A 14,137-nucleotide genomic window follows, 5' to 3' on the forward strand; every position below is an offset into this window, starting at 1 on the left:
GGGTTAGGCTTCTTTCACACTTACGTCGGTACGGGGCCGTCGCAATGCGTCGGCCCGACATACCGACGCACGTTGTGAAAATTGTGCACAACGTGGGCAGCAGCTGTAGTTTTTCAACGCATCCGCTGCCCAATCTATGTCCTGGGGGCGGAGTTACGGCCACGCATGCGCGGTCAGAAATGGCGGATGCGACGTACAAAAAAACGTTTCATTGAACGTTTTTTTGTGCCGACGCTCCGCCAAAACACAACTGATCCAGTGCACGACGGACGCGACGTGTGGCCATCCGTCACGATCCGTCGGCAATACAAGTCTATGGGCAAAAAACGCATCCTGCGGGCACATTTGCAGGATCCGTTTCTTGTCCAAAACGACGGATTGCGACGGAATGCCAAACGACGCAAGTGTGAAAGTAGCCTTAGGGTTAGGGTTGGGGCTAAAGTTAGGGCTAGGGTTGGGGCTAAAGTTATGGTTAGAGCTGGGATTAGGGTTAGGGTTTGGATTAGGGTTGGTATTAGGGTTAGGGTTGGCATTAGGGTTACGCTTGGGATTAGGGTTAGGTTTGGGATTAGGGTTAAGGTTATGGTTGTGATTAGGGGTGTATTGGGATTAGGGTTAGGTTTGAGGTTAGGGTTGAGATTAGGATTAGGGGTGTGTTGGATTTAGGGTTTTGATTAGGGTTATGGTTAGGGTTGACATTAGGGTTGTTTTGGGGTAAGGGTTGTGATTATGGTTAGGGTTAGTGATTAGGATTATGGATCAGGTTGGGATTAGGGTTAGGGGTGTGTTGGGGTTAGGGTTGGAGCTAGAATTGGGGGGTTTCCACTGTTTAGGTACATCAGGGGGTCTCCAAACACGACAGCCAATTTTACGCTCAAAAAGTCAAATGGTGCTCCCTCCCTTCTGAGCTCTGCCGTGCGCCCAAACAGTGGGTTACCCCCACATATGGGGCATCAGCGTACTCGGGATAAATTGGACAACAACTTCTGGGGTCCAATTTCTCTTGTTACCCTTGTGAAAATAAAAACTTGGGGGCTACAAAATCTTTTTTGTGAAAAAAAAAATATTTTTTATTTTCACGACTCTGCATTCTAAACTTCTGTGAAGCACTTGGGCATTCAAGGTTCTCACCACACATCTAGATAAGTTCCTTGGGGGGTCTAGTTTCAAAAATGGGGTCACTTGTGGGGGGTTACTACAGTTTAGGTACATCAGGGGCTCTGCAATCGCAACATAATGCCCACAGACCATTCTATCAAAGTCTGCATTCCAAAAAGGCGCTCCTTCCCTTCCGAGCTCTGCCGTGCGCCCAAACAGTGGTTTACCCCCACATATGGCGCATCAGCGTACTCGGGATAAATTGGACAACAAATATTGCAGTCCAATTTCTCCTGTTACCCTTGTGAAAATAAAAACTTGGGGGCTACAATATCTTTTTTGTGGAAAAAAAAATATTTTTTATTTTCACGACTCTGCATTCTAAACTTCTGTGAAGCACTTGGGCATTCAAAGTTCTCACCACACATCTAGATAAGTTCCTTGGGGGGTCTAGTTTCCAAAATGGGGTCACTTGTGGAGGGTTTCTACTGGTTAGGTACATCAGGGGCTCTGCAAACGCAACATAATACCCGCAGACCATTCTATCAAAGTCTGCATTCCAAAACGGCGCTCCTTCCTTCCGAGCTCTGCCGTGCGCCCAAACAGTGGTTTACCCCCACATATGGGGTACCAGCATACTCAGGACAAATTGGACAACAACTTTTGGGGTCCAATTTCTCTTGTTACCCTTGTGAAAATAAAAACTTGGGGGCTAAAAAATCTTTTTTGTGGAAAAAAAAAATATTTTTTATTTTCACGGCTCTGCATTATAAACTTCTGTGAAGCACTTGGGCATTCAAGGTTCTCACCACACATCTAGATAAGTTCCATTGGGGGTCTAGTTTCCAAAATGGGGTCACATGTGGGGGATTTCTACTGTTTAGGCACATCAGGGGCTCTCCAAACGCGACATGGCGTCCGATCTCAATTCCAGCCAATTCTACATTGAAAAAGTAAAACGGCACTCTTTCTCTTCCAAGCTCTGCGGTGCGCCCAAACAGTGGTTTATCCCCACATATTGGGTATCGATGTACTCAGGAGAAATTGCACAACAACTTTAGTGGTCTAATTTCTCCTGTTACCCTTGTGAAAATAAAAATTTGTGGGCAAAAAGAGCATTTTTGTAGAAAAAAAGCAATTTTTTTTTTCACGGCTCTACGTTATAAACTTCTGTGAAGCACATGGGGGTTCAAAGTGCTCGCCACACATCTAGATAAGTTCCTTAAGGGGTCTAGTTTCCAAAATGGTGTCACTTGTGGGGGGTTTCCACTGTTTAGGCACATCAGGGGCTCTCCAAACGCGACATGGCGTCCAATCTCAATTCCAGCCAATTCAACATTGAAAAAGTAAAACGGCGCTCCTTCACTTCCAAGCTCTGCGGTGCGCCCAAACAGTGGTTTACCCTCACATATGGGGTATCGACGTATTCAGGAGAAATCGCACAACAACTGTTGTGGTCTAATTTCTCCTGTTACCCTTGTGAAAATAAGAATTTGTGGGCGAAAAGATCATTTTTGTGAAAACAAAAGCGATTTTTTATTTTCACGGCTCTACGTTATAAACTTCTGTGAAGCACTTGGGGGTTCAAAGTGCTCACCACACATCTAGATAAGTTCCTTAAGGGGTCTAGTTTCCAAAATGGTGTCACTTGTGGGGAGTTTCCACTGTTTAGGCACATCAGGGGCTCTCTAAACGTGACATGGCGTCCGATCTCAATTCCAGCAAATTCTGCATTGAAAAAGTCAAACGGCGCTCCTTCACTTCTAAGTTCTGCGGTGTGCCCTAACAATGGTTTACCCCCACATATGGGGTATTGGCGTATTCAGGAGAAATTGCATAACAAAATTTATGGTTACATTTCTGTTTTTACACTTGTGAAAATAAAAAAAATGGTTCTGAATTAAGATGTTTGCAAAAAAAAGTTAAATGTTCATTTTTTCCTTCCACATTGTTTCAGTTCCTGTGAAGCACGTAAAGGGTTAATAAACTTCTTGAATGTGGTTTTGAGAACCTTGAGGGGTGTAGTTTTTAGAATGGTGTCACACTTCATTATTTTCTATCATATAGACCCCTCAAAATGACTTCAAATGTGATGTGGTCCCTAAAAAAAAATGGTGTTGTAAAAATGAGAAATTGCTGGTCAACTTTTAACCCTTATAACTCCCTAACAAAAAAAAATTTTGTTTCCAAAATTGTGCTGATGTAAAGTAGACATGTGGGAAATGTTATTTATTAACTATTTTTCGTGACATATCTTTCTGATTTAAGGGCATAAAAATACAAAGTTTGAAAATTGCAAAATTTTAAAAATTTTCGCCATATTTCCGTTTTTTTCATAAATAATCGCAAGTAATATCGAAGAAATGTTACCACTAACATGAAGTACAATATGTCACGAAAAAACAATCTCAGAATCAGCGGGATCCGTTGAAGCGTTCCAGAGTTATAACCTCATAAAGTGACAGTGGTCAGAATTGCAAAAATTGGCCTGGTCATTAAGTACCAAATTGGCTCTGTCACTAAGGGGTTAAAGTGCAAGCCTACCGATTGCGATGAAAACACTGCAGACACGCTGCTGCTGCTGCTTCCATCACTATCCGACATCTGCGTGCAACAAAGCAATACATTTTTAGTACACACACATCCGACGGACAGTACAGACTCCCATGATGTATACAGAGATATATAATATATAGAAATGTACTTATATTTCCTGTGATCTCTTGCAAGACACTCTCTCTCACAAGGTGCTGCAGGCGTCAGGAAAAATGTGTGGTGGGGACACTCCTCCTTTAATGGCCGAAATCATATTTCCTGTCACATGACCACATGGACCACCCTCAAACGCTATTAAAACGTATGGTTCTATTTGGAAATTTTTCATGATTTGCATCTGGCTGCGTTTGCAATAGCCTTCTATGGCAGAATTAACGCTTCCGTTAGTCTTGCGTTAGCTTGGCCGGACGCGAAAAAGCTGCAAGCCGCGTTCCAAGGTCCGTCAGAAAAAAACATTACGTGACAAACGCATGCCAATTTTGGCATGCGTCAGGATGCGTCAGATAATGCAAGTCTATGGGTGCGTTAGTATGTCCGTTATATTGCGTTTTCACTACTTAAAAACGTGTCTGTTAGACGGACTCACCTAGCGCAATGTGAACCTAGCCTAACAGCTGATTGGCAGGGTACCAGGTGTCACACCCCTACTGATCAGATATTGATGACTTATCCTAAGGATAAGGCTTATCAATTTCTCTTGCATTTACGCTGAGTTTTCTGTGCAGATTATTCCCATAGAATTGCATTAGCAAATCTGCTGATGAAAAATTCATGTAAAATACACATGACTGTATCAATAAGGTTTTGTCAAAGCCAGATACCAGGAAGTATAAAAAAAGAGCAACCTTATTTGAAACCTAATCAGATAATCAAAACCCACTAAGGGTACAAAAATCCAATCAATCTAAGTAGGGGTATGCAGGTTCAGATACCATAGATAAAATATTTTAATATTCCAGATTAAAATATGGGTAGCCGATACTTTGCAATGACATATACAGATATTAAAGTGAAAATACCAAAACGAGGGGGCTGCCCAAAATAGAGGAATAGAGCTATATAAAATAATATGTGGTGATAACAATAGTAATATTATAAAATATAATTGTGCATATCTATTATGGAAGCCAGACTCGAAAGTGACGGACAATCAGGAAAAATTGCCAAATAGAAAAAAACCCGACCAAGAGTCCAAAGTAGTTATTATAAAATTATATAAATTTTATTAATACATCAGGTAAATAACAAAAAATAATAAAAATAACAATGCAGGGAAAATTAATAATGACGATGCCCAATAAATAAAGGGCGCACCTAACCAGGATTACCATAAATCTATATTGTTAAATGCCACACATGAAGTGTCAAAAGGACTTATTATAAAAGTATCTAAAACTCCACCAATAAGGTAATCTCATATGAAGAAAGTGCTTGAGTGCAAAAAAATGTGCAGAGCAAAAATGAATATGTAAGGGAGTTCAAATATCCAATAGACTAAAATGTGAAGTGTACAAAGATTCCACTAGGTGTCAGTATTAATAACCGCACATGTTAGCACACGGGAAAAGAGACTGACGATAATGTAAAACATAATATGATCATAATCATAACATACAGTGCTCGTATGATCCCGGTTTCCTGGATGGTGCTCTCCCCAACGCACGTTTCGGCACACTGCCTTTGTCAGTGATAAAGTGAACCAGCGCTCAATAAAAAAGCTGGTTGGATCTTACCATTAGAAGGTTTTTTTTCGTTCAGAGAAAACATCATGCAGGAGGGAGAAAAGGGAAATAGTCACACAGGTAAAACTAAATTCCCTGTCGTGCCCAATGCAATATCTTCCTGACAAGGATCTATCTCTCTAAAAATGTTCTTGTACAAACCCTTCCTACGCATTTCTTCACCCTATAATGGGTGACTCCTCAGGCGAGATGAATGTAGGTAAAGGGAATATATTATGAAGGGTCCTGGGTAATAGGAGCCCCCTAAGTTACAAGACTGCAGACTTGTTAATCCTCACATTACGTGTATTGAGCAAGGCCAAACAAGTCTAAACGGAATGTGTCTGAAAGTATGCAAATCACATGATCACCCGCTCCCAGTGTCGGAGAATCCTCACATCGCGCCTTGTACGCAATGTGACGATTCACAATGACTGCAGACTTGTAGCCTAAGGCCGGACAGTGCCTTTAAGCATGGATTGTTTGTGTTTTTTAGCTGATGAGAAAATAGCTGTTCAGAAAGTAGTCTAAATTCTTTGGTGTATGGCTAGCTTAAAAGCCTGTCTGACTCAGTTTGATAGCTAAGCCAGTCCCTCTTCTCTGTCTGTGTATCATCCATGACAAAGAATTTTATGGTTTAGTTACTAAACTGTGATAAACAGAAAGCCCTCTTCATCTCACAGATATGTTTTTGAATGCGTCACAACTACACAGAGGAAGCTTCCTCCACAACTAGCTGGCCAGACAAATCCAGCAATCTATGCACTGTTAAAAGTAAAAAAATATTATAAAGTGCTCTTATTTTGTAGCTGCCAAAACTAGCTGAAATATTCCTTTCAGTAGTATTAAAAGAGTGTTGGATCTGTAGTCGCTGCAGAAGTATTTACCGATGCTGATATTGTTGCAAAAATGGTGAAAGTAGAATTCCCTGTGTAGTGCTGCGGGCTTTGGTCAGTGTGACAGACAGGGACCACAGGAAAAGTTCACAGCAAAACGTGCTTAATTGTCCAAAACTCACGCGGAGTACAGCGCACGGTATCCTCCAGATCGCAGCCAGAAAACAAGACAGTTCATAAATGTCCGGTTGCTGAGGGCAACTGAACCACAGTATCCAGCTGTGGGGTCCCAGGAGTTTGCTATGCTTGGCTTTGTGTTTCCTCACACAGACGGAGCCTTTTGCAGATCCGACTGCTCCACAGGTTGCAAACTCCAAACTAACACACCCCAAACCCTTCTGCAGGTTTTTTTTTACTCTCTCTTGACTCTGTGGCCATGGGCCACTTATAAGATCCGGCCTGGAGGAAACAGACCGGCCCCACTACCTTCCTGCAGTCCGTTTAAAAAATAAAAGCCAATACCAGGTTTTCCTGAACAAACAATTCCTTGGTCAAATAACTTGACCAGGTTCAAGCTTACTTCTAGCCTGCCTTGTGACTCACAGGCATCCTGCTGTGACCACAAGGCACTCCAGTGGATCTAATTCGCTTCTGAGCCCATCCTGGGAGACACATAGCGACCCTCGCAAATCACACCAGTAGCTGCCTCACATACCCCCCCAGTTGTAGGATTGAACATTTGTCACCATACAGGGGACCCTTGATAGGGCATCCGCATTTCCCTGTGACTTCCCCACCCGATGTTCCACTGAAAAACTAAAGTTTTGCTGGTGACCCAAGTGTTCCTCTCTTTTGCGCTTCTCATCCAGACAAGGGGTGAATGGTCCGTTACCAAACGAAACTGACGCCTGAGCAAATAGTAGCATAGGGACTCTAGGGCCCATTTAATCACCAAGCATTCCTTCTCCACAATGCTATAATTTTTCTCTGCCGGGGTCAGTTTCCTGCTCAGATAGGTTACTCCTCTCCGTTCACCTCTTGCGGCAGTACAGCTTCTAGGCCTACCTATGATGCATCGGTTTGCACGATAAAAAGTTTCTTTGAAGTTGGGGCTGATGAGGACTGGCTGTCCACACAACGCCAACTTCAGGGACTGAAACGCTTCCTCCACTTGAGGATTCCACCGGACCACAACTGACTTTTTACCTTTTAACAGGTCAGTTAGAGGTGCTGATTTCCCCACCAAATTGGGTGTAAACCAGCAATAGTACCCAATGATGCTGAGAAAACCCTTCACCTGTTTGGTACTCAATGGCTTGGGCCAGTTTTGGATGGCCTCGATCTTGTTTACGTGGTATTTGACAACCCCGCGGCCGATCATGTAACCTAAGTATCGAGCTTCCATGAGCCCTATTGCGCATTTCTTTGGGTTTGCTGTTAACCCCGCGCTGATGAGAGACTCCAGCATTGCTTGTACCTGGGATAGGTGGGTATCCCAGTTGGTACTAAAGATGACTATGTCATCCAAGTATTCCGACGCGTATTTCCAATGAGGCTCTAACACTATGTCCATCAGCCTCTGGAAGGTGGCCGGAGCCCTATGTAACCCAAAGGGCAAGACGGCATAATGATAGAGACCCTCTGGCATTATAAATGTGGTCTTCTCTTTCGCCGATTCTGTTAACGGGACCTGCTTTGTGAGATCGAGCGTGGTGAAGTACTGGGCTTTCCCCAGTCTTTCAATTAGCTCGTCCACCTGGGGCATTGGATAGAGGTCAAATTTTAACACCTCATTTAACTTCCTGAAGTTGTTACAGAAGCCCAATGACCAGTCTGATTTAAGTATTAGCACAATGGGGCTAGCCCACTCACTCTGGGACTCCTCGATAACTCCCAATTGAAGCATTTGCTTCACTTCAGCCGCTATGGCTTGCCTCCGGGCTTCTGGCACCCAATATGGTTTCAGCCGTACCCTTACCTGGGGCTCGGTGACAATATCATGGTGGATCACCAAGGTCCGCCCCAGCAACTCTGAGAATACATCCGTACTCTACTGCACCAAGGCTCAAGCCTTCTGTTGCTGCTGTTTTGAGAGGGCGTCATTTACTTTTACTCACACCTGGCCGCATGCCTGCCCGGGGCCGGAGGGTTCCCCGTTGATACACCCGGAGTCACCTTCGTGAACAAGCACTCTCGGTCATTCCAGGCTTTAAGTGGGTTGACATGATACAGTTGCTCGTGCTTCCTTTTCCAGGTTTGGTGCACCCTATAATTCACTTCGCCCACCTTCCCTCATATCTCAAATGGCCCCTGCCACTTGGCCATGAGCTTACTCTATGGGGTGGGCATGAGTACCAACACATGGTCCCTTTCTTTAAAGGTCCTGGCCGTGGCCTATTTATTATACGTGCGGCTCTGAGTGGCCTTGGCATCCAACAGATGCTCCTTTACTATGGGCCGCAGAGCCGCAATCCGATCCTGCATGCTTGCCACATGCTCGATGACACTTATGTGGAGTGGGCTCCTGATCCCATGTCTCCTTGGCTACATCCAGCAGTCCCCTTGGGTGCCTGCCATACAATAGCTCAAATGGGGAGAACCCTGTGGACACCTGCGGTATCTCGCTGATGGCAAACATTAGATAGGGCAGTAACATGTTCCAATCCCTCCCATCCTTCACAACCACCTTTTTGAGCATGGCTTTGAGGGTCTTATTAAAACACTCCACCAATGCGTTGGTTTGTGGAGGGTACACCGACGTACATAGTTGTTTAAACCGGAGCAGCTTACATAGCCCCCTGGTCACCTTGGACATAAAAGGAGTTTCCTGATCTGTAAGGATCTCCTTGGGTAGCTCAAGGTGACAAAACATGGCAAATAGTAGACAGGCTATTAATTTGGCTAAGGTGTGGTGAAGAGGTATTGCCTTTGGGTACCAGGTGGCATAGTCTACAGCTACTAATATGTGTTGGTGACCCCAGGTGGATTTTACTATCGGCCCTATCAGGTCCATCGCAATCCTCTCAAAAGGTACCTCTATAATGGGCAGAGGCACCAATGGACTCCAGTAGTTAATGGTGGGTGAGGTTAGTTGGCACTCCGGACATGTATCACAGTGCCTCTGGACCTCAGCGTAGACACAAGGCCAACAAAAACGCAGTATGTGCTCCTGCATCTTTGTGGCCCCCAAATGCCCTCTCAGTATGTGATTGTGAGCCATATCGAGTAACGTCCAGAGGTAAAATTGGGGCACTATCAGTTGTTTTACCACCTCATCCCGGATTTTATCAACCCTGTACCAGTAATTCCTGGTTCATCGCAATCTGTGGGAACACCGTCTCCGCACCCGGTTGCTGAGCTACCCTATTTGCCTCGATTACTCTTTCCCTTGCCTGGGTCAGATTGGGATCCTGGAGCTGGGTGGTCCCGAACTTAGTGATAAAGTTTGTTCTACATGACTTGAGTTTATTTGTCAAAGAAATGGAAATTTGGTAAAAATTTAGCAATTTTCAAACTTTACATTTGTATTCCCTGAAACCAAAGAGTTATGTCACACAAAATAGTTAATAAATAAAATTTCCCACATGTTTAATTTACATCAGCACAATTTTTTAAACAATTTTTTTTTGTTAGGAAGTTAGAAGGGTTACAAGTTGACCAGTGATTTTTAATTTTTCCAACACAATTTACAAAACCATTTTTTAAGGGACCACATCACATTTGAAGTGACATTGACGGGCCTATATGACAGAGAATACCCAAACTGATAGCTCTAACACTAATCTCTATGATGGCCCCCTAGATAGTCTCCATATAGTCTAACGCACCAGGCAATCCTCAATATAGTCCTCAATATAGTATAATGCACTCCCAATAGGCCTCCATATAGTATATTGCACTCTCCATAGGCCTCCATATAGTATAATGCACTCCCCATAGGCAGACTCTATATAGTATAATGTATCCCCCATAGGCAGACTCTATAGTATTATGCACTCCCCATAGGCAGACTCTATAGTATAATGCACTTCCCATAGGCAGCCTCTATAGTATAATGCAGCCCCTAATATAATGCACCACCATAGGCAGCCTCTATAGTATAATGCAGCCCCTAATATAATGCACCCCCCACATACAGCCTCTATAGTGTAATGCAGCTCCATAGGCAACCTGAATAGTATAATGCACACCCATGGGCAGCCTCTATAGCAGTGTTCCCCAACTCCGGTCCTCAAAAGCCACCAACAGCTCATATTTTCAGGATTTCCTTAGTATTGCACACGTGATAATTGCATCACCTGGACAGGCAAGAATTCCATCACCTGTGCAATACTAAGGAAATCCTGAAAACATGACCTGTTGGTGGCTCTTGAGGACTGGAGTTGGGGAACACTGCTCTATAGTATAATGCACCCCCATAGGCAGCCTGTATAGTACTTCGTCCCAACAGATACCTTCAACTGTTTCAACTGGGTTAAAGATGTTAATCTCTTTGGACGTAACTTGAAATGGAAACTATTTTTTCAAAAACATGATTGGGAGCAGTGTAGGGTATTAGGCCTCACTGAGGACGACCTGGAAGGATACCATGCCTTGGTCGGTCTTTTACGGGAGAACAAGAGAGCTAGAGGTGAAGGGCCATTCATGTCTTTAAAAAGGAGGAGTAAAAAAATGCCACCTGTCAACGAGGTCACCAGTGTTGACATTTTTGTTAAACTGGTTGAGGCTGATTTGTGTAAAATCTCTAATAAGGACTCGAGTAGGGAGGATAATCTTACAGCTAGCGAGTCTATGGCCTTAAAGAGACTGGAAAAAAATGCCAATCTGATTTTCAAGTCATCAGATAAAGGTGGTAACCTTGTGATTATGGACCACCAAAAATAGCTGGATATGTGTGGCTTACTCTTGAATGACCGACAAACTTATGAAGTATTATCGGGAGATCCTACCAAGAGTTTCTCTGATGATCTAATGTGTATATTAAATCCAGCCTTAGATAAAAGACTTATATCACAGAATGAATATACCTTCCTTGCTCCGGTCACTCCAACTGTGCCAACGTTCTGTGCCCTCCCTAAAGTCTACAAGGGTATTAACCCGTTAAAAGGCTGTCTCATTGTGGCGGGTATTGACTCTCTGTCCCAGAATGTTGGCATGTATATAGACCAAATTTTAAGACCCTTTGTACTGTCATTACCCTCCTATGTGAGGGACACGCTGCATCTCCTTGGCATGCTGGAGGATGTTGTTGTGGAGCCACATGTGAAGCTGGCGTCTATTGATGTGGAGATGCTGTACAGCAGCATCCCACATAGTGCTGGCATGCAGGCAGTGGACCACTTTCTGAGAACTAGAGCTGTTGAATGTGTCGAACATAATATCTTTGTGAGACAGCTCCTCCTCTTTACTCTTACCCGGAATTATTTTAGCTTTAATGGTAAATACTTCCATCAGCTCAGGGCCACAGCAATGGGGAGCCCTTGTGCCCCCACGTATGCAAATTTGTTCCTGGGCTGGTGGGAGGAAACCCACATTTTACCGGAGGAGGAGAGATGGTGGCAGCCATATACAGTGGGGCAAAAAAGTATTTAGTCAGTCAGCAATAGTGCAAGTTCCACCACTTAAAAAGATGAGAGGCGTCTGTAATTTACATCATAGGTAGACCTCAACTATGGGAGACAAACTGAGAAAAAAAAATCCAGAAAATCACATTGTCTGTTTTTTAAACATTTTATTTGCATATTATGGTGGAAAATAAGTATTTGGTCAGAAACAAACAATCAAGATTTCTGGCTCTCACAGACCTGTAACTTCTTCTTTAAGAGTCTCCTCTTTCCTCCACTCATTACCTGTAGTAATGGCACCTGTTTAAACTTGTTATCAGTATAAAAAGACACCTGTGCACACCCTCAAACAGTCTGACTCCAAACTCCACTATGGTGAAGACCAAAGAGCTGTCAAAGGACACCAGAAACAAAATTGTAGCCCTGCACCAGGCTGGGAAGACTGAATCTGCAATAGCCAACCAGCTTGGAGTGAAGAAATCAACAGTGGGAGCAATAATTAGAAAATGGAAGACATACAAGACCACTGATAATCTCCCTCGATCTGGGGCTCCACGCAAAATCCCACCCCGTGGGGTCAGAATGATCACAAGAACGGTGAGCAAAAATCCCAGAACCACGCGGGGGGACCTAGTGAATGAACTGCAGAGAGCTGGGACCAATGTAACAAGGCCTACCATAAGTAACACACTACGCCACCATGGACTCAGATCCTGCAGTGCCAGACGTGTCCCACTGCTTAAGCCAGTACATGTCCGGGCCCGTCTGAAGTTTGCTAGAGAGCATTTGGATGATCCAGAGGAGTTTTGGGAGAATGTCCTATGGTCTGATGAAACCAAACTGGAACTGTTTGGTAGAAACACAACTTGTCGTGTTTGGAGGAAAAAGAATACTGAGTTGCATCCATCAAACACCATACCTACTGTAAAGCATGGTGGTGGAAACATCATGCTTTGGGGCTGTTTCTCTGCAAAGGGGCCAGGACGACTGATCCGGGTACATGAAAGAATGAATGGGGCCATGTATCGTGAGATTTTGAGTGCAAACCTCCTTCCATCAGCAAGGGCATTGAAGATGAAACGTGGCTGGGTCTTTCAACATGATAATGATCCAAAGCACACCGCCAGGGCAACGAAGGAGTGGCTTCGTAAGAAGCATTTCAAGGTCCTGGAGTGGCCTAGCCAGTCTCCAGATCTCAACCCTATAGAAAACCTTTGGAGGGAGTTGAAAGTCCGTGTTGCCAAGCGAAAAGCCAAAAACATCACTGCTCTAGAGGAGATCTGCATGGAGGAATGGGCCAACATACCAACAACAGTGTGTGGCAACCTTGTGAAGACTTACAGAAAACGTTTGACCTCTGTCATTGCCAACAAAGGATATATTACAAAGTATTGAGATGAAATTTTGTTTCTGACCAAATACTTATTTTCCACCATAATATGCAAATAAAATGTTAAAAAAAACAGACAATGTGATTTTCTGGATTTTTTTTTCTAAGTTTGTCTCCCATAGTTGAGGTCTACCTATGATGTAAATTACAGACGCCTCTCATCTTTTTAAGTGGTGGAACTTGCACTATTGCTGACTGACTAAATACTTTTTTGCCCCACTGTATCTGCCTCTGGGCCAGATACATTGACGACATCCTAATTTTGTGGTCTGGCCCAGAGGCGGAGTTTGGGAGATTCCTGGGGGAGATTAATGTGAACGACATTGGTATGAGATTTACATCTGAATGCCAGGAACAAAGCATCACATTTCTGGATCTTACAATTACAAAGAATGGAAGGTGGGCATTAGTACGTATACTTATCGTAAACCAACTGCAACAAATAGTCTGCTACAGTGGCAGAGTCATCACAAACATATAGAAGAAAAAACAGCCAGCTCACCAATGACGATCGCAGGTGCACGGATCTCCGCAGCAGGCAAACGAAAAAATCCTCAGAAGAAAAGGTAAATGAGATCCAGCTCCTTAAAACGTGACATTTATTAAATCCAAACGATAAAAGTTACACGCATGGGTAAGTCATACAGGTTCCCTCTGGTATGAAGCCCCTGTAGCTGGAAAGGCTAAACGGCAACGCGTTTCGATCCGGAGATCTTTTTCACAGCCATATCCTGATCTGGTAAAATTATCCTATATAGGGAGACTCCTCCAATCAGGTTATCCTAATAGGTCACATGACACTATTCCAGGTCCTATTAAGTAAAATCATTCAACAAATCTAAAATAGACATGTAGTAAAACTATATCACCTCCTATCTAACAATAATGTAACATTGTTTCATTCCGCTTATTTAACCCCATCGGTGATCGGGTATTTAAATGGAATATCCAGAAAGCCTCTCGCGTTAAAAG

This window comes from Ranitomeya imitator, chromosome 3 (genome assembly GCF_032444005.1).
Source record: "Ranitomeya imitator isolate aRanImi1 chromosome 3, aRanImi1.pri, whole genome shotgun sequence".
NCBI lineage: Eukaryota > Metazoa > Chordata > Amphibia > Anura > Dendrobatidae > Ranitomeya > Ranitomeya imitator.